The sequence below is a fragment of the Callospermophilus lateralis genome, chromosome 5 (assembly GCF_048772815.1).
Source record: "Callospermophilus lateralis isolate mCalLat2 chromosome 5, mCalLat2.hap1, whole genome shotgun sequence".
Lineage (NCBI taxonomy): Eukaryota > Metazoa > Chordata > Mammalia > Rodentia > Sciuridae > Callospermophilus > Callospermophilus lateralis.
Window position 1 is genome coordinate 153,282,616 of NC_135309.1, and position 21,840 is coordinate 153,304,455.

General features: G+C 45.0%; 1 protein-coding gene across 1 annotated transcript in view; it reads left to right on the forward strand.

Annotated features, from left to right (window-relative positions):
• Ankh (ANKH inorganic pyrophosphate transport regulator) overlaps positions 1–21,840 on the forward strand; it is a 136,327-nt gene that overhangs the window by 101,256 nt on the left and 13,231 nt on the right. The gene's annotated exons all lie outside the window — the stretch shown is intronic.

The window sequence follows — 21,840 nt, forward strand, 5'->3', positions numbered from 1 at the left end:
GTCCAGGTGCACATTCTTAAATAAACAACACACACCCTTCGCTTATCACCATCCCATGGGAAATTCAGATGTGTGAGATAAAGTCCAAAAAATGGAAAAAATATGTATGTGTTTTATAACCCAAAGGACTTGGTGTGTAATTTCAGGTGGTTCGTAATGTCTATCAACAGTAGCAAAGAAACATGTATAAGCAGCCTTACCGGGTAAACTGTGCCATTGGAGTTGGAAAGATAGAGATGAAATGAGGATAAAACAAAATTGGGGCCAGGTGTGGTGGTGCACACCTATGATCCCAGAGGCTCAGGAAGCTAAGGCAGGAGGATTGCAAGTTCAAAGTCAGCCTCAGCAAAAGTGAAGCACTAAGCAACTCAGTGAGACTGTCTCTAAATAAAATACCAAAAAAGGGCTGGGAATATGGCTCAATAGTTAGGTGCCCCTGGGTTCAACCCCCAGTACCCACCCACCTCCCAAAAAATAGGGGTCTTTTGAATTCAGTTCAGTTTTTCTTGTTCATTGTTGTGGCTATACATTTCCCATGAAGTCCTATAGACTATTTCCCTTTATATGTAAGTATGTTATAGAGGTGCCTGGCTATGTGCAGTAGTCCAAAAAGCAACCAATAAGGACCAAAGGTTATTTAAGGCACTGGGTTATGCCGAGAACAGGAGCACAGTAAGTGCCGTCCGTGACATAAGGACCATTTAACTTGATAAGACCTGTTAGTGGGCCTTTAAAACCAAGTCACCATAGGTTTGAAACCTTGAACAGACATTGCTTTGCAGGCTACAACTTAATATTTGATGCATCGCTCCCACACCTGAGTAGGTTGTGACAGGGAGAACTCCAGACAGTGGCCCGTCACAGAAGGCCTCTGACCTCTCTGAGACGTAGCCTCAGTCCTCAACGGCTCATCCCCACTAACAGTGCCCCTCACACCCTTCTGTCCCTTGTGAAGTGGGCATGTCCGAAACCTCTCCCGACACTGCCTCAGTGGGAGGAGCTCTGATAGCGTGGCCTGCTGGGGTGGCGCTGGTGACCCCAAGCGACCTGCCTCTCCGTTGGCATTCCTTCTTTCTGTAGTGTGCAAGTTTTTCCATAGTTCCCTAAAATATTAGCAAAACACTGAACAACTTTGAAACTGTTTAAAAGAGTATTTTAGGAAAAAACAGAGAAGTTTCTATTCTAGGAAAAGACCTCAGCTTTTGGAGACTTTGTTAAATGACTGGGAGTCGAAAGTTGAATTGAGTCCGCACCAGGCTCTGTGACTTGGACGTCATTCACACAGAAAGCCAGCAGCTCTGGGCTGTGCCGGACTTGCCACCGGAGGTCTACCTCCGCCTGCTTCCCCCATATAAACATCTTCCCACAGCTGGAATGGCATGTGACGGGGAACTTGACTGTATTGGGTGTAAGGACAGTCCTCTCTGTGGTTCATGGGCAATAATTTGTACGTGTACAAAATTATAGTGCTGGCTGCCGTGGTACACACCTGTAATCCCAGCTACTCAGGAGGCTGAGGTGGGAGGATGGCAAATTCAAGGCCGGCCTGGACAACATTGCCAGATTCTGTATCAAAAAAGAAAAATAAAGAAAGAAGTGATAATGACTCGGGATCTGGAAAAAGGCTTGCGTTTCTCAGGTAGAGGTCTTATGTATTTAATTATTCTACTCCCAGATTGAAAAAACATCTATAACTAGAAGCATCCCAGTAAATACTCACCTGAGAAATAAAAGACTCAGAATTCTTTTTTGGAACAGAACTTGGAGATGAACTAGTCAAAACCTATAATTTTCAGAAGAGGAAATGACTCAGACAGAACAAGCAGCTTGTCCAAGTACCCAGCAGAACAGGCCAGGACTCAGCCCTTTGGGGCCCTGTCCTGTGAACTGTGCTGTTTCCAAAGAATAAGAACAAATATTGGTCCTTGGGCTTCCAGACTGGAGCGCTTGACATCATGCTTGAAGAAATGGTGGCTTCTTTAACATTAGAAACCATGGTATTTGGGTTAGCTTATAAAATTCTCACATTCATCATCCTTATCATGACTAAATCAGTCAATCCAATGTCTTGGCTAGAGAAATTGCTATCAAAAAAAACACGTAGAAAAATATGAAGCCTTGTTTTTCTAAATTCCATATGAAGCTGCCTCTCTGAGGTGCACGAGCCTTTTCTTCCACTTGCCACAGCTGTTCTTATACATCACTGCTGCTCCTGGGCTCGGAGTCGCATCGGGCAGGCCTGGGATGTGGTCCGTAGGGTCTGCTGTCCTGCCCGACAGAGGGGCACAGTAAATGGGCAATCAGCTAGCTCTTTGCTGGGGTGAGGATCAGGAAGACACCCCCACACACACCAGCTGCCTTCCTGAGCCACATTTTTTTTCATTATGCTCAGTTTATTCTATTTTTAAAGTTCTTAAGAGGCCCTTTACTCTTGAGTCTATTTTTATTGTTTGACTTTTAAAACATCTTAATGTGTGGAAATTAATGTAGCAGAGGTCATTGAAACAACTCAACAGCAGTGTGCTCCCTGTGTATTCCAGTAGATGATTTTATGTATAAAGTGTGAGCTTCCTTATGACTCTACAGCTTCCTGTGCACCACCCAACAGTAGCTCTTTGGGGAAGTTAATTCTTATCCCTGAGTCTTAGAGAAGGCTGACCCCATGGGCCCTACAGACACTCAATGATACAATGATAATAACTGCACTTGGAGATTTGTTTTTTTTGTTTGTTTGTTTGTTTGTTTTGGTACTGGGGATTGAACCCAGGGGGTACTTAATCACATCCCTAGCCCTTTATATATTTTGAGACAGGGTCTTGCTAAGTTGCTGAGGCTAACCTCAAACTTGCAGTCCTCCTGCCTCAGCCTCCTTATTCACTAGGATTACAGGTGTGCATCACCAAGCTCAGTACTACCTGCATTTTGAAGAGAAATTTACACTACCCAGAACAAAATTCATCTCTTTTCATCAGAAAGGGCTCCTTTTCAGGCCATGACAATTTGGGTTCAATGCCTGACTTGACCTTTGAAAAATACTACTGTCACTTTGGACAATAAGAGACTGATATTACAGTGTGCTACGATGACATGTATTCCCTACTATAGATTTTCAATTTAAGTTTGAAGTTTCTACCTACTCCACAAGCTGCTTCTGCCCTCACACTCTTACCCTAAAAGGCTTTTTTAATCACTAGGTTTCAAGAAAAGCAGCTAATGTCCTCTGCCCAGTTGGAAAACCAGGTGAATTCAGGAGGAGCGTAGAGCAGAGAAACAGGAGTGGGTTTCTGTTCCTGTTAGCATCCTGCTTTCAGTCCTTCAAAGCATGCTCCATGGGTAGTGCTGACTGATCTCACCATCTGAAGAGAGAGAGGATGGGGAAAGGGGCATCTTTCGTCAGTTCAAAAGATCTGCTGCTTCAAAACGGCAGACTGTCATCTAAAAATGAAGCCCCTCAAGAGCAACGCAGGAGTGGGCATGGTGCAGACTGAGATTAGCAAGGGGACCGCAGACCGGCAAGCTGCTGTTTGAGGTGAAGGACATCACGATCCAAAAATACATCCAGAGTAAAGCCATTTGGAAGAAGAGCTTCAAAGGGTGTGCTTGCTCTAGGAAGCCAGCCAGTCGTAGGCCACAGGGGAGACTCGATTACAGACAGGCCTTCCAGACGCACAGCCCCGGGAGCAGAGGCCGCTGGAGCACTGAACCTGTCTGTAGAGGTGCGGTCCCTGTGGCCAGTGTGCTGACTGTAAACACAGTGACAGTGTGTCCTACGGAGCTGTGTGTGTTGCCAGGCATAATGGTCTGAGCCTGTGATCCCAGCGGCTCGGGAGGCTGAGGCAGGAGGATCGTGAGTCCAAAGCCAGCCTCAAGCAACAGCAAGGTGCTCAGCAACTCAGTGAGACCCTGTGTCTAAATACATACAAAATAGGGCTGGAGACATGGCTCAGTGGTTGAGTGCCCCTGAGTTCAATCCACGGTGCCCGCTGTGTGTGTGTGTCTCCGTAGTCAGTGAGGGGATGGTGAGCCGAGGAGAGTGTCAGGGATGAACTGCCCAGAGCTGAGCTCAGGGAAGGATGCCGGTCATTCTAAGCTTATAGGAACCCGCCTCTGTATGCCTGCAAGGTCCGACTGGAGGGGAAACTACAAGCTGCCGACCAGGGTGGGGTGCATCTCTCCAGCAATACTGCTGGTGGGGAGAAGTACACTCATAGGATAACAGACCACCCAGTTCCTGGATCTCAGGCCAGTTTGGTGAAAGTCAACAAATCAGGCTGCTAAAATGACCAAATTTGCCAGTTTACCCAAAACATGTCTTTTTTTTTTTTTTTTTTTTTTTTAACTCTTTCTGAAGTTCACAACCCTCATGCTGGGTGGATCAGCTTGAACAGTTTTGGTGGCTTATAGCTGACCAGTTTTCATTGTGACTTCACAGACGGCATTTTAAGAGCATTTGATGTTTCTCTTCTCAAGCTCCCTGCTGATTTAGCTTTGGGGAGCTGGAGCCAAGAACGGGGGCCCCTCTGTTTCAGGATGTGGAGAAGAATCCATGCAAAGCACAGGCTGCTGCTGCCGAGGCCTCCCCAACCCCTTTGTACACAATGGACATGGGCATCCGTCCAGATGGATCCTGGCAGGCAGAGCCGGCAGGCCACTTTTGTGCAGTGGACAGCCTACACAGCCATGCCCAGCACCCCCTGCATGCCAACCCCAGAGAAAGTCAGAGGAGGGGGAAAGCCAAGATCAGGAGAGGGAGAGAGACTGAGTGGGCTGAAGATCAGGAAAAGAGGGAGAGACTATTCACAGAAAGAGAAGAGAGCCTGCTGCAGAAAGATGGGCAGGATGGCAGGGGGAGGCAAAGGCAGGGAGAACGCCAAGCCGGAGGCCCTGGGGCTCTCACAGTCCTCTGCAGCTCTGCCTATCCTTTCAGTACAAGTTACTGTAAACTTATAAGAATTTAAGAAAGGTGTATTTTTAAAGAAATGAATAAATTTAACAAATTGTTAATTTTTTTTTTTTTAAAGTTACTCCACGGGTTGATTTTTGGCAAACTGACCTGTTTCAAGAAGGTGGGTGAGGGCCAGGCATGGTGGTACACGCGTGTAATCCTGGCTACCAGGGGGAGGCCGAGGCAGGAGAATCTCAAGTTTGAGGCCAGCCTCCGCAACTTATTCTGAGACCCTGTCTCAATATAAAAAGTCAAAAGGGCTCTGTGGTAGAGTGTCTGCTCTGTGTGTGTGAGGCCCTGGGTTCAATCCCCAAGACTGAACAAAACAAGTGCATGTGTGGAATGCAACTCCCAGCAGGCTCTGCACACGCGCATTCAGATTACGCCCATGTTGTGGGACTGGCCAGAATCCCAGATGGCTTCTTGTTGGCCACCTAGGAACTGGCCTCCCTCCACTTCAACAGTGGAGGTGGCAGTGGTGATGGGGTGGCGGGGGTGAGGTGCTGCTGTCAGAGGGAAGGCTGCCAGAGGCCAGCGAACCACAGTGCCTCTCACAGCTGGCTGCAAGGGCATCTGAGGTCAGTGGCAGGCAGCATCTAAGGATCTAAGGTTTCTTGGGTTTTGAGGGATTTTTTTGGGGCGGGGGTACTGGAGATTGAACCCAGAGGCACTCGACCACTGGGCCACATCCCCAGCCGTATTTTGTATTTTATCTAGAGACAGGGTCTCACTGAGTTGCTTAGCGCCTCAGTGTCGCTGAGGCTGCCTTTGAACTCGCAATCCTCCTGCCTCAGCCTCCTGAGCTGCAGGGATTACAGCCATGCCCCCACCACTCTGGGCTTGCTGTCTTTAATTCTTTAGGATAAATAGCACGCCGTGGTATAGCTGGGTCATAGGATCGTTCCATTATTAGCTTTCTGAGGGACCTCCTTACTGATTTCCTGAGTGGCTAAACTAATTGACATTCTCACCAACAGTGTAAAAGTGTTCCTTTTTCCCACATCTTTTCCAGCACTTGTAGTTTGTATTCTCAATAATTGCCATTCTGACTGGAGTGAGATGGACTCTCAGTGTATTTTGATTTTCACTTTCCTGATTGTTAAATAAGTTGAACTTTTTTTTTTTCATATATTTGTTGGCCCTTTGTACTACTTCTTTCGAGAAGTATCTATTTCGTTCAGTTGCCCATTTATTGAATGAGTCATTTGGGGTTATTTTTTGTGTTGAGTTTTTGGAGTTCTCTATATATTCTGGATATTTCTTCTCTGTGGGAGAGTAGCTGGCAATTTCTCCCATCCTATAGTTCTCTCCTCACACTGTTTCCTTTACTGTGTGAAAATTTGATGCCATTCTATTTATTTATTCTTGGAGTTCTTTCCTAAGCTATCAGAGTCCTACTGTATGTGGCAGTGTTGACCCTACAAGTTTTCTTCTAGAAGTTGCAGTTTCTGGTCTTATTCTTAGGTCCTTGAAGATCTGATTCTTGAAAGAAAGTTAAAATAGATTTTCATTCTTGATCTTTCCAACTCTTGCCTTTTGCAGCCAATAAGGGATAAAAGGGAGACCATGAACCAACTTATAACCTTCTATTCTGATTATTATGGGTTTCCTTGCATTATGTGATTATTATGGGTTGTATCACATTATGACAAATATTCATGCATTGAGGTGCTAATCCCACTACCTCAAATGTGATCTTAGTTTGGAAACTAAGGTTTTGATGAGGTTCTGAGACTGGAGCAGTGTTTCATGCTTCTAATCCTAGCTACTCAAGAGGCTGAGGCAGGGGGATTGCAAGTTCGAGGCCAGCCTCAACAACTTAGCAAGACCCTGTCTTAAAAATCAAAAATGAAAGGACTGGGGATATAGCTCAGGGTAGAGCACTCCTAGGTTCAATCCTCAATACTGGGAAGGGGGTGGAGAGATGAACTTCTGATAGATGAGGGGCTCCCGACCCAGCTTGACTGACATTCCTGATAAGGAGCTAAGATGGTACCAGAGATATGATCTTAGCAAAGGTTGCACTGTGTCATTGGCTTGTGTTCTTGCATGAAAGGATTTCAAGCAAGACTTAGTAAAAGTTTAGCAAAGTTTATTAGAAGAGAAGGAGGAGAGGGTGGGTCCACCCAGAGAGGAGAGCCTCAACTCACTTCTTTGTGTCTCAGCTTTTACTGAGGTAGGAGGGAGATGGTTAGAAGGTCCCTCCCTCCCGACTGTCACCTCTGGGCTCTAGGTTAGCTAACACCATCTTGGCCCGGCTGACAGGTCCTGGCTGGAACAGGTTTTTATTTATGGTGGGTGAGCTCTATCTTAATCATCTTGCTTTCTTCTCTGGGGACCTCTGGTCTGTGTTCATGTGGGGTGTTAGAGTTAAGACATCTTATCAGTTAGGCCCTTGTGAGCAAACATCTTTGTCCTCCCCTGAATTTATCTATCATCCTCTTGTTGCAAGAGGAATAGTTTCTAGAGCTGAGAGGCAGGCGGGGGTCCTGAAGCGGCTGTCTGGTCAGATCTTGAGGCACCACTGAGGCAGGGCTGTGCACTAACCGATTTGCTCTGTACTGCATGTTTTCTTAAGTTCTCATCCACTGCTCGTGTCTGCTATCTCGCATTCTCTCAAGGGCATAGGTTTGGGCACAGGTGCAGGGAGCATGTCATGCAAAGGCTGGAGTTCAGCGACCACAGCAGAACTTCAGATGCTGGGGAGGCCTGGACCCTTCCCTAGGGCCTGTCCACAGTGATTTCCCACTCCAGAACTGTAAGACACTAACTTCCTGTTGTTCTGAGCCACCTAGTTGTATTTGTTACAGCAGCCCTGATGAACTAATCCGCTGATGTTTCCAAGATAAAGGGATCTTGTCATCACTGAGACCAGATGGACTGATCAACCAGACTTGTAACTGTTCAACTGACTTTTGTTTCTAAATTCTCCATCCCTTTAGTTTATATAAGACCTCTATTATTTTATTTCCAGATTCTCATGAGTAGAGGATTTGCTAAGAAATACTGTGCAGAGCGGTGCTGTGCCTGCATTCATGTGTTTAGTTGTATCTTTGCTGATGGTTTTTTGGGATAGAGGGTTATAGGCATCATAGCTTCTGATATAAGTAAGTACCAATATTAGATTTAGGTTACTTGGCTTGTTTTTCTTCTTATTATTATTGATTGGATAATCCAGCACATTTCAACTGGACCCTTGCAGAGCCCAGGACTAACTTGTATCACTAGTAACTGAAAAGCTAAGCTATTTTTCCCATTTTTAGAAAACAAAGTAAGTTGGTAGTATTTTACTCAATTGTATTTATCTTTCCAAATTGTCTCAATCTTGATCCCTTTCACTGTTTCTCATTTAAATCTTACAAATTGTATCTCTGCAGGTTGTGCTGCCAATGACAGAATGCCACAAATCTGGGAAGTTTTAATGAAAATAGATTTAGTTTGGCTCATGGTTCAGGAGGCCTGAGGTCAAGGGCCCACATCTGATGATGATCTTTTCTTCTTCTTCTTCTTTTTTTTTTTTAATCTTTTTGTAGTTGTAGATGGACAAAATGCCTTTATTTATTTGTTTTTGTTAATTGTTATGTGATGCTGAGGGTGGAACCCAGTGCCTCAGGTATGCTAGGCAAGTGCTTTGCCACCGAGCCCCAGCCCCAGACCAATGATGATGATGACCTTCTTACTGACAAGCCTCAAGGTGGTACAGGGGTCACACAGGGAGAAGCAGGAGTCCATGCATCTGTGTGACCAGAGGTCTCTCCCCCTTCTTATGAAGCACCAGGCTTAATTGTCAGGCTCCATCCTGATGACCTTATCTAATCAATCACCTCCCAAGACCTATGGTCAGATTAAGTCCCCACCCTCTCAGGACTCACAAAGTGGTGACACTTTTAACACATGAATGGTTGGAGGCACATCCACACCATGTCCAGACCATATCCTGAGTGGAATCTGATTTGACACCAAGTTATAAAAATGACTTTTTTTATAAGACAATGGGTTTATCCTGCAGCTGCTGAGTCACACTGTTCCCAGCCCCTTCAGCAACCCGGGAGGTTAAGTCTGGCCGGGGCCCTCCCTGCATGAGGCCTGGCACTGCCCTACACAAGTCCCACCACTTTAGGGCTCCACCCTCCATGTTTCTCTGGAAGAGCAGATTCGTGTAGTGCAAGGTAGGCTCTCCTGAGCCATTGCTCCACACAGTGGTGAAAGGCCTCAGGAAGGCCTGAGGACTGGACTTCCAGAAAGAAGGCCTAAGACTCACCGTGGCCGTTCAAAAATTTGTTTTCATTAGCTTAGCTCAAATACAGAAAAACAAAAGCAGTCTGGGGCACGTGGCAGGAGTGACCGTGTGGCCAGCAGACCTCAGATCCCCCTGGCTCAGGCTGACAATCACGGGAAAGGTGGAGGAGAACACAGGATGTGGTGGATGGCCTGGCCGCTGGAGAGCTGTGCTGGCTTGGGGCTCAGGGTCACTTTGGGCTCCACCTGGGATGGCTTCCTAGCAGCCTGAAACTCTTGAGTAATTTAGGTATGGCTCCATCAAGCAGCTGTGAAATGAGCAGGGGGAGGACCACCCGATTAGAATCTGAAGTGGCCCTGTGTCTGTTTACTGAAGTAAGAGGTCATATGACTCTGGGCAGAAGAAAATGATGAGAAACCACTCTGGTGGTGCAGGGGGCAGAGGGCTTTGCCAGGGCCTGGGTGTGTCCAGGGTGTGCAGGCTGCACTTAGCTCGGCCGCCTGGAAAGCTCAGTCACTTTCAGCTCAAGAAAGCCCTTGCTCCCAGCGTTCATTTCCTCTTCAAGGCACACCTCTGCACTGGCGGCTCTGGATAGAATGGCCCGCCTTGGTCAGGGTTTTCACGGCACCATGATGGTACTCAGGGGGTCTTCTTGTTCCTCCCAAGCCCATTGCAAGCCCAAAAGGACCACAGTGTGCTGCTGAGAAACTGCATATGTGGCAAATAGTAGTGCCTCAAAAACCTGCTCACCATTTATCAAGTGCCACTGATACTCCCCAGAGAGGACTCCTAACTGATGCTCTTGAAAAATGAATTGACCCTACCAAAAAGAAATTTCCAGAGGGTCAGGTGCACTCACTGGAGCCAACTTCTCTCATCTCCTCTCACATGTCCCTGGCCTTGGAACTGGTTCAGGTGCCAGGCTGCTCATCCCACTGTGTGCCGCAGTCTCTCGGCTGGGCACAAATCACGAGTCTCCACACAGCTTGTAGATTCAAACAGCAATTCTTTATTCCCAAACTCACACCGGCCGTCTACAAACACGTTCTGGGGGAATCCACGTTCTCTTCCCAAATCCACTCTCTCCCAAATCCCCTCCTGCCTAAATCCACACCGCATGGGCTTCTGTCTCTCAAAAAAATACTGTCTGACCCTAAGCACTCAAGAGGAACTCAGCAGCAGGATACGCCCTATTCCAAAAGAGGAACACCCTAATCTCCTATTACTAAACCGCCCTATTCTAAAGGGGAAACACCCTACTCTCCTATTATGCTAAACTGCCCTATTCTAAAGGGGGAACACCCTAAACACGGATCCTGCCCTGGTCCTTGAGCAAGGTCACCTTTCAGAAGTCCTTCCACTAGACAGCATGGGAGTAAGCTGGCAAGGAATTTGTCATACCTACTTGGCTGATGGCTCCCAGCATCTCCCCCCTTCTGATTAATTAAACAACAAGTAATGTGGCTTAAGGACCGTGCCTGGTAGGTTGTCCAGTTCAACATATGGCTCTTACCCGTCATCGGAAAACTGACCTTTAGGTAACTGACCTTTAGGCGTCAGCCTCCTGTCTTAGGTTGATACCATTGCAACTGGATCATACCCGTCACTGACTACCGGTCCAGCATACAGCCATACTTGTGGATAGGTCTATGCACCAGTGGGGGGGTGAGGTTCTTTGCCTCACCTCTGTTGGCCCCCAAATTTGGCCTTGGTGCCAGTGGGGGAGTGAGGTTAATGTGGCTTAAGGACCGCGCCTGGTAGGTTGTCCAATTCAACATATGGCTCTTACCCGTCATCGGAAAACTGACCTTTAGGTAACTGACCTTTAGGCGTCAGCCTCCTGTCTTAGGTTGATACCATTGCAATTGGATCATACCCGTCACTGACTGCCGGTCCAGCATATAGCCATTGGCCCCCAAATTTAGACCATCACTAGCAGAAGGGAGGAGGATACAGAAATGCCACGACACCAAGCCAATTGACAGTTCCTTTGGAAAAATTGCATCATTGGTGACACCATCAGCAAAGATCACTGGTGACACCATCAGCAAATATATGCCAGCATTACCACAATAGCTGCACTAAACGTAGTTACATAGTCCAGGCAAGTTCTGCAAGCAGTTCAAAGGGGAGGAATCTATCAATCTGTCCGTCTCCTCCCAAAGTCCGTTTCCTCCCAAAGTAAGTTGACTCCTTGATTGAGCATACTTGTTGAGTTATATTCATTGGGATGAAGATAGGAATTCTGGCAATGATGCTAAAAAGACATTAACCTGAAAAGAATTATTAAATATAATGAAAAGGAAAGGTGAAAGTAAACAAACAGATCTGTTAACCTACTTAAAAAACAATCCTCAACAGCTGTTTACCTGATTTAAATTAGTAAACAAGCAGATATGTTAAGCACCTTTAAAAACAATCTTTAACAGCTGTTTACCTAATTTAAATTAAGCCATTTAAATCACGTGAATAAAAAAAAAATTCGGATCCATTTTCTCATGAGCACTCCTCATATATGAAATACGCACACACAGACATACAACACAAAACACAAATGTGCAAACAAACGTACAACACATAAGATAATAATAAAGGCCTTGTAATAATAAAGGCCTTGTAATAATAAAGGCCTTGTAGCTTTACCTAGGTGAAATCTCCATTGCAATGTTTAAAAACTCCACAGTCAAAAAATAAAACTGATCAGAAAAACATTAACCTAGGTTTGTATGAGCTCAAAAAATAAAAATAGAACCTTATGATGTGGGAAAAATGCAATAATAAAATAGATATTGAAAAAAGCATCCTTGTTAATCACTGTTGCAGATGTAAGAATGGCCAAGCTGGAGTTCTGGATATCAGCTGTTATGGATTTGAGTCAAATCATCTTCTTTTCGATTCGTAGAAATTGCTTTAGTTAGTCTTTCTGGAATCCAAATCGGCTGCTGTTCTCCCTGTGGAAACACACAAACAGAGCCCCGACTCCAGACAATCACTGGGTCTGGACCTTTCCATTGTCCTGTTAGAATATCTTTCCAAAGAACTTTAGGCTTATGCACATTTTTTGGATACATATGCCTTTCCGCAGCACTAAGTCCTGATGAATCCAAATTTAAAAAGTTTAGAGTAAAAAGGGTTATTTTAAGTTTATCTTTGGGGGATATATACCCCTTTCCAATTCCCTCTTTTTGTTTTAGTAAGTACGTTTTAATAGTTTGATGAGCTCTTTCAACTATGCCTTGTCCCTGTGGATTGTATGGAATTCCTGTTATATGAGTAATACCAAATGATGAGCAAAATTGTTTAAAAGAGGTAGAGGTATAGCCAGGACCGTTATCAGTTTTTAACTGTTTAGGAACGCCCACAGTGGCAAAATTTTGTAAACAATGAGCTATAACATCTTTAGTTTTTTCTCCGGCATGAAGGGAGCCCATCAAAAATCTGGAAGAAGTATCAATTGTAACATGTAAATATTTTAATTTTCCAAATTCTGGCAAGTGTGTGACGTCCATCTGCCAAATATGGTTAGGTATCAGTCCTCTAGGATTGACTCCAAGATTAACTTGTGGTAAAAAGGTCACACAATTTTGACATTGTTTTATTATATGTCTGGCTTGTTCCTTAGTTATTTTAAAACGCTTTTGTAAAGTATTAGCATTAACATGGAATTTTTTATGAAAATTCGTAGCTTCTTCTAGTGTAGAGAAAATATGTATGTCATGTGTAGTTTTATCTGCTAAATCATTGCCCAAACTAAGGGCTCCAGGCAATCCTGTATGTGCTCTAATATGTCCTATAAAGAATGGATCTTTTCTGTCCCAGATTAGACTTTGTATAGTGGAAAACAAAGAGAAAACAGTAGAAGAAGGGGAAATCCTACCAGCATCTTCAAGAGATACTATAGCATTAACTACATACTGACTATCAGAAAATAAATTAAATACAGAATCTTTAAACATTAAAAAAGCTTGTAATACTGCATTAAGCTCTACCTTTTGAGCTGATTGTTTGGGTACTAAAAATGTAAAAGTTTGATCAGGGGTAACTACTGCTGCTGTACCATTATTTGACCCATCAGTGAATATATTTGGAGCATTCATGATAGGGGTTTTTCTTGTCATTTTTGGAAAAACTACAGGATGCTTAGACCAAAAAGACAACAAAGGATTAGATGGTAAGTGATTATCAAATGAAACATTAGATTTACACATGATTATTGCCCAAGTATTTAACTCATTAGCTAACTCATCAATTTGATCCATAGTATATGGAGTAATAATTTTATTGGGAGAAATTCCAAACACTCCCTTCGCTGCTTTTATTCCTTTGAGTATTAATTGTCCTACAGCCTCAGGATACCTAGTAAGAATAGTGTTAGGAGAATAAGATAAATGTATCCACAATAATGGACCTTCTTGCCAAAATACTCCTGTAGGAATATTTTTTGTTGGTAGTACAATAAATAATAAAGGCAAACTTATATCAATTCTATCCAAATATATATTTTCCATATATGTTTCAATAATTTTCAATGCCTTTCTTGCTTCAGGAGTTAACATGCGAGGTGAGTTTGGATCTGATGGACCTTTTAGAATATCAAATAAAGGTCCCAACTCTCCTGTTGGTATGCCTAGATAAGGCCTTATCCAATTTATGTCTCCCAATAACTTTTGAAAGTCGTTAAGTGACTTGAGTTGATCTACTCGTATTTGAATTTTTGGTGGACGGACCATGGTTGAGGATAATAGAACTCCTAAATAATTAATTGGAAAATTTAATTGCACTTTATCTATTGCTATCTCTAGATTATAATTTTTTAATAAGTTTGTAAGTATGGCATAACATTCCAGCAATATGTTTTTATCTTTATGTGCCAATAATACATCATCCATATAGTGAAATATTTGTAGTTCAGGATTTTGATTTCTAAGTGGCTGGATTGCTTTATTAACATATATTTGACACATAGTTGGACTGTTAGCCATCCCTTGAGGGAGTACTTTCCATTCATATCTCTGATCAGGACCTTCATGATTTAATGCAGGGATAGTAAATGCAAAACGTGGACTATCCTTGGGATGAATTGGAATTGAAAAAAAACAATCTTTAATATCTATGGCTAAAACATGCCAGGTTTTTGGCAAAGCAGACAATTGAGGAATCCCTGATTGAGCAGGTCCCATAATAACCATCTCATTATTAATGGCTCTTAAATCTTGCAATAATCTCCATTTACCAGATTTCTTTTTAATGACAAAAATGGGAGTATTATGGGGAGATATGGAAGGTTGTATATGTCCTTCCGCTAATTGTTGTTTGACCAGATCATGGGCTACTTGTATCTTTTCTTTAGTCAGGGGCCACTGAGGAACCCACACTGGTCTTTCTGATTTCCAAGTAATTTTGATTGTCTCAGTGGCCCTTTCTGAAAATCCAACCCATGTCTGTCTGTTCCTTGATCTATTTGAATTGGTGCTGCTATACCTTGTCCTTGTTTTCCTAATCTTTTTTCTTTCCTAAAACCTTGTCTAGCCCTAGTAGTGGGCGCATTAGGATTGATGTTATTTGTTAATGTCAAACCTAATTGATCTAGGACATCTCGTCCCCATAAATTTATAGGAAGATGATCCAATACATAGGCTGTATAGTTCCCTCACAACCTTCAGGATCCTTCCAATCTAATATCATTGCACTTCTATGGGGATTAGTCGCCACTCCTAGGCCTCGAAGCGTTTGAGTGGCTTGTTGTAATGGCCAATGTTTTGGCCATTCCTTACTAGATATGATGCTAAGGTCCGCACCTGTGTCCAGTAGCCCATTAAAGTCGTGTCCTTGAATATTTAGTTTTAACATTGGGCGAGAATCTAAATTTAAAGACAACATAGCCCAATCTACACCTGTGGAGCCTAATCCCCTGGAACCTCTTTCTACACTATGACTAGGAAATTTATTATGTAGGCTGGGTATTATTAACAACTGTGCTATTCTGTCTCCAGGTGAAATTACTGATATACCTCTTGGAGAACTAGCTATAATTTTTATTTCACCTACATAATCGGGATCAATTACCCCGGGACTTATCATAAGTCCTTTTAATGTAGATGAACTACGTCCCAATAATAAGCCTACTGTCCCTTGGGGAAGAGGTCCTTTTATTCCTGTGGGAATGATTTGAATTCCCATCTCTGGAGTTAGTACTGCTCTGGCAGAGGCGCAGATGTCCAACCCTGCGCTCCCTCGGGTTTGTCTGATGAGGGATTTAATGGACAATGTGTCCTGGGCACTACTCTGATGGTGTTGCTGGGTTCCTCCACTGCCCCGTATATTTGTGGTTGTGGGCCCCGGAGCATTGGGCCCGGCTGTCCGTTTTTTGGCAACGGAGCCTGATGCCTTTCTCCACGGTATCGTGGGTAAATACCTGGTCCTTTTCCGTTTTTTGGTAAGGGAGTACCCTCTATGGTAGTTTGAGAACGGCATTCATTAGCCCAATGTCTCCCTCTACGGCATCGTGGGCAAATACCCGGTATTCTATTTCTTTGATACCTAGTTTTGTTAAATCCTCCTCCTATGGGGCAACTCCTTTTAAAATGTCCTGTTTGTTCACAATCATAGCATGTTTTTGGCCTGGTATCTAAAGCCTGTTGTACTGCAGCTGCCAAGACTTGCCCTTGTTCATTAATATCTCTACATAATTTAATATATGTGTTTAAATCTTCATGTCTCCATGGTCTAATAACCTCTCTGCAGCAACGATTTGCTTGGTCATAAGCCAGTTGTTTTATTAATGGCATTGCTTGTTCCGTATCCCCAAAAATTTTGGCAGCCGTTTGAATTAGCCTATCTACAAAGTCAGCGTAAGGTTCATTAGCTCTCTGTATTACCTTAGATAGCTGACCTTGTAAATCTCCATGTCCTTGTAAAGTCTTCCATGCCCTAACTGCGTCTGCAGCAATTTGTGCATATATAGCAGGATCATATTCAATTTGTTGCCGCTGACCCTCATAAGGTCCTTTTCCTAGCAACATTTCTAAATTTCTTTGAGGGTAACCGGCTGCTGCATTTCTCCTAGCTGTCTCTGCACAAAATTCCTCATTGGCAACCTTCCATAACAAATATTGTCCTCCATTTAGCACAGATTTACACATGCTAGCCCAATCTGCTGGCGTCATGTCCAAGTTAGTAATGGACTCGACCATGCTCACCGTGAAGGGAGCTTGGGGACCATAGGTTGTTACAGCCTCCTTTAACTGCTTCACTGTTTTAAAATCTAAAGCACGGTGAATTCGCTGCCCTCCTGCCTGTTCAAGTACAGGACATGCTAATCTTTGAGGTCCTGTCTCAGGATCCCATTTATCAACTACGGGGTTTGAGGGCCACTCAGCTGTCTCTATCGGTGGGGCTGTTGGTTGAATTAAACCTTCTTGTGATAAAACGGAGTTAGTAACAGCCTCCTGTTGTGGCCTTTTTCCTAACAACCCCTTTTCCTTTAAATTTTCTTCCTCTGTCTGACTAGCTGGAGAGACCTTCTCTTTTGCTTGATCTAAAACGTCTTTCACCATGTTCTGAACCTCTAACAATTTACTTAACATCTTTTCAGTTTGTTTTAATCTACTATAAAGATAACGCAACCCAATAAGATAACACAAAACAAAACCGAAACTGAATGAAGCAAAAACAGAATAAAAAATCGTTGTATCAATTTTCTCTTCCTCAGGGCCGACAAACTTCAAACCTTTAGTCAACCATTTTTTCCAGTTTGCCTGAGAAATTTCTAGGGATAGGCAGCTTGAAAGAAAAACAAAATAAATCAAAAGAAGAACACATTGTTTTCTGAAATGGTCACCCATTCTCTCGCCTTCCCTCAGGGGCGAGCAATTTCACTTACCTTCAAGTTTCAGACGTTCCGCGTACGAGCCACCAGATGCCGCAGTCTCTCGGCTGGGCACAAATCACGAGTCTCCACACAGCTTGTAGATTCAAACAGCAATTCTTTATTCCCAAACTCACACCGGCCGTCTACAAACACGTTCTGGGGGAATCCACGTTCTCTTCCCAAATCCACTCTCTCCCAAATCCCCTCCTGCCTAAATCCACACCGCATGGGCTTCTGTCTCTCAAAAAAATACTGTCTGACCCTAAGCACTCAAGAGGAACTCAGCAGCAGGATACGCCCTATTCCAAAAGAGGAACACCCTAATCTCCTATTACTAAACCGCCCTATTCTAAAGGGGAAACACCCTACTCTCCTATTATGCTAAACTGCCCTATTCTAAAGGGGGAACACCCTAAACACGGATCCTGCCCTGGTCCTTGAGCAAGGTCACCTTTCAGAAGTCCTTCCACTAGACAGCATGGGAGTAAGCTGGCAAGGAATTTGTCATACCTACTTGGCTGATGGCTCCCAGCAACTGTGCAGCTGGGGGGCTCTCCTGACCCTCGACTGCCTCTCTGTTGATTGAAGAGAAGGGACAGACCGTGGGCATGGTGGCACACTCCTGTAATCTCAGTAATGGCAAGGCACTAAGCAACTCAATGAGACCCTGTTTCTAAATAAAACACCAAATACAAAGTAGGGCTGGGGATGTGGCTCAGTGGTCAAGTGCCCCTGAGTTCAATCCCCCATGTCACAAGGGGATGGGGGGGCAGCATTTAGCCCAAACTTGAGTCCAGGGCTGCAGAGCACAATGCTTATGGAGATGGCCCCGGAGCCACAGGGCCCTACAGCCCTGCGCTCCCCCTTGCATTGTTTAGAAGGGGTGTGGAGAAGGTGTGCACCAGCAAGGTGGCCCTGAGGGAGAGGGTTACTAAGGCAAGAGGCCTGGGGATCACTGCATCTCCTCCCTAGGTCTATGGAAGACAGTTCCTGTGCTTTCCTTTTCTTTTTTACCTTGTATCTCCGTAGTACAAATCAGGTCTGACCTGATCAGGTCTCATGGACTAGAGTTATAAGGCTACACATTGTTATTTCTTTTTTCTTTAATTAGCCACATGGCTACATTGTTATTTCTTTTTTCTTTAATGAGCCACATGGCACTGTTGCCAGGATTATCATGACACCTGGTAAGATCAATTGATTGTACTCTTGTGACAGTCCAGGACTGGTCCCATCTGAGCCCATCTTTTGGATATTTGCCAGACTGGGCCCTCCTGGCATCTCCCCAAGTCTGTGCTTCCTGGTCACATCCATGAGTACTTTCGCCACATGGGTGTTTGTGATCTGAGCCTCTATGCTTTTAAAATCATGCAAAAAGCCCAGCGTCCCTCTCATCTCTTTCCAGATCCTCTTAGTGTTTGCTTACCCTTCCTGGTTTTAAGGTGGCCCGCCTGAGTCTGCTTTGTGCCACCTAACAGAGTATCTCAGACTGGGTAATTTACAAAGAACAGAGATTTATTGCTCCTGGTTCCAGAATCTGAGAAGTCCAAGGTGGAGGGCCAGCATCTTGCCCCTGTCATCCCAAGGCAGAAGGGCACAGTGAGAGAGAAAAAGAGGCAAACAGGGGCTGAACTTGTCCTTTTATCAGAGCCAACTCAGAAATGACCGAGGTCCTCAGGAAATGAAGCCCTTCAATGCCCGCCCCCACAGCACTCTCCCAGATGGTCCACCTCTGGTCGCTGCTGCTGTAGGGCGACATGGTCTCCCAACCTCCATTGGAGCCACCTCCCACATTCGCTTCTCAGGCAGAGGTGGCCCCTCACTCTGTGCTTTGCTGCCATTGTTTCTGCCTCTGTCTCAAATGCTTTCTGGCTGGCAGGTGCCTTCTTACCAACCTCTCCCTGGTGCAGACAGGTGCCCCTCACCTGTGCTCCCAGCACCAGGGTCTTGCCTTCCAGTACACTGGCACATTAGCAGCTGGCCTGGTGCAGGAGACCAGAAGCCTTGAAGGCCACAGTCCCTACACTTGGTCTGGCTGCCAGGAGCTGGGTAGAGAGAGCCTGTGGTGAGCAGATGACCCGGGGGTGCATGTTTGCTGGCTGCATCTGTATCTCCGTCCACTCTGGTACCTGTGGTCTTTGAGATGCACATCTCCCTCCTCACTGGCCTGTGCTGGTTGTATGGAGAGAATTTATCTTTTGAGAGCTTTTTAGTCTCCTTGTAGGTTCTCTGGCATTATCAGATCACACTTGTCTTTTATGCACAAATTTTGAAATGCTTTCTTTAGTGTCCCCCCAAACCCCAGTTCTGTGAATTCAAAGAGGTTATGGTCAGCCTCTCTCAAGGCAGCAGGCTTCTTCTTGCCTGTCAGGGTTAGTCCAGTGAGGCCATTCTCTGTCTTGTCCCAGCTTCCCCAGATCAATCTGTCTGGAAAGGATGAGGCTGAGCTGCTGGAATAAGAAGTGGTTGGTCTCCAGATCTGCCGAGATCCCTTCCTTCTTTCCATGGAAATCCAGGCCTGGAATTTTGCCTCAGCTGGCTGTCTCTGTCTGGCTTTACCGCCTGCCCCAGGCCAGGAGGCCCAGAGGTGCCATCCAGGAGTGCAGTCCCCACAGAACTGAAGAGTGTTGGTGTTTAGAACATCTTACTCCTAAAGCTTCAGGACTTCAGGTCTCAGAAAAACCCAGCCAGGAAGGGGCAGAAGCTTCAGGAAAGGTAGCAGTCAGAAAAAAAATCTGCTGGGTGGCGTCCTCCCTGGGACAGATAGCTCCTTTCAGGGAGGCACAGCACACTCAAACAGTGTTTGTGCTGCTCCTGCCGGGCAGAGCCTCAGGAAGCAGCATCATTCTGAAGATGCCAAAAAGAACTCCAGCTCTGCCCCACCCACACCCTGCCACCACCTTTGCAAGGCAGCAAAGTCAGGACAATGCCAGTATTTATAGTGCCCTAATCCTCAGCAGAGCCAGACCACTCTAATCCTCGGCTCCTCTGGGGTCTGAGCAGGTGTCTAAGGAGCTGTTGGCAGATAAAGGCAGAGGCCCTGGGACTGAAACACCCTGCCTGGAATTCAGCAGCCTAGAGTCTGGCCCAGCCTCTCGAGCCTCAGTTTCCACAGTTAGAAGGCTTTTCCATAATGCTGGGCTGAAGTTCCCCTTGCAGCTCAGCCTGGGCTCCTCAGCTACCATCTTTGCCCACTCTCCATGTTTCACAGGTAGGGTCAAGTCCTTGGGTCACTCCTGGATGCATCCCAGTACTCAAACAAAGCAGTTGGTTCTGAGTCCTCGGTGTGCTCGAAGGCTAAGAACCTACTGTCCCACAGGACCTTGTCCTGGTGGCCCTGTTTTCCAAGTTAAAAGTTGAGTTCCTGAGAGTGACCTAGCCTCACCTTCCTGTCCCTAAACTTACCCTCCAGCATAGCTTCATTCAGCTACCCTGGGCCATGCTAGGGCCTGTTCCAGCCATGCACCAAGCTGGCCATTGGTCTAGAACAAAGGGGGCCTGTTCCAGGCTTTGTTCCTGCTGGATGCCCCACCCCCATGCCAGGAGGTGGAGACTGCTGCCTCATTGTTCCCATTATCCAGCCGAAGAAAATGACTCTCTTGTGCATGGGGGATGAAAAAGGAGCAAAGGTAAATGAGCAGAGTTCACAGCTTTCTCACACCAGTGCACTGCGTCCCAATGGCAGGAACATTGCAGCACCTTAGGACCTCCAGGAGATAGGGAGCGACTAAGATGTGGGAGTCCCCCAGGCCTGGGTTAAACTCTTGGCCCCCAAAGTGACCTGGGGCAGGTTGCCCTGTGACCTAATCGTAGAGAAGCAAATAATGATTTAACTATCCTGGGATTGTATGGGGGACCAAATGAGAGAACATGGAAAGCTCTTGGCCTGTTAGAAGTCATTGGTTAAAATTTTTTCATACTTCTTTCTAGAAGCTTACATAGTCCAACATTCGCTTTATTTTTATTTATTTATTTATTTATTTATCTTTGTGGAGGTAGTACCAGGGATTGAACTCAGGGATACTCCACTACTGAGCCATATTCCCAGCCCTACTTTTTGTGTTTTATTTAGAGACAGGGTCTCACCAAGTTGGTTAGTGCCTCACTGTTGCTGAGGCTGGCTTTGAACTCATGGTCCTCCTGCCTCACTGGGATTACAGGTGTGCGTCATGGCACCCAGCTCCAACATTTGCTTTTTAAGCCAGCATACTCTGTAGATTTGAGGGGTTGATTTATTCATTGGCAGGTGGGGGAGAGGGGTTGGTCCTCAGGTCTCAGGACAGATTAAAATAATTGAGACTAGTGCCTAAAGACTCTACCTAAACCCTGTGAACAAAATGTCAGTGCAAGTCCACATGTGTGTTTTAAAAAATTATCAGATGAATAATCATGCTGTACTGTTATGAGCAGGTTCCAATATTTTTCCTTAGTTTTTTTTTTCCATTTTACTTAAACGCACATAACATACAATTCCCAATTTTAACCTTTTTTGACTGTACATTTAAATACACTTATCAAGTCATAGTGCAGTAACCACCATCCAGCCACAGAACTCTTTCCACCTTGCAGGGCACCATGGCACATGCCTATAAATCACAACTACTCCAGAGACTGAGGCAGGAGGACTGCAGGTTCAAGGCTACCCTCAGCAACTTAGTGAGCCTCTGTCTCAAAAAAATTTTTTAAAGGTGGGGGCACTGTGTAGCTCAGCAGTAAAGCATCCTTGGGATCAATCCCCAGTACCACCAAAAAAAGAAAAAGAAAGAAAGAAAAGGGTGTGTGTGT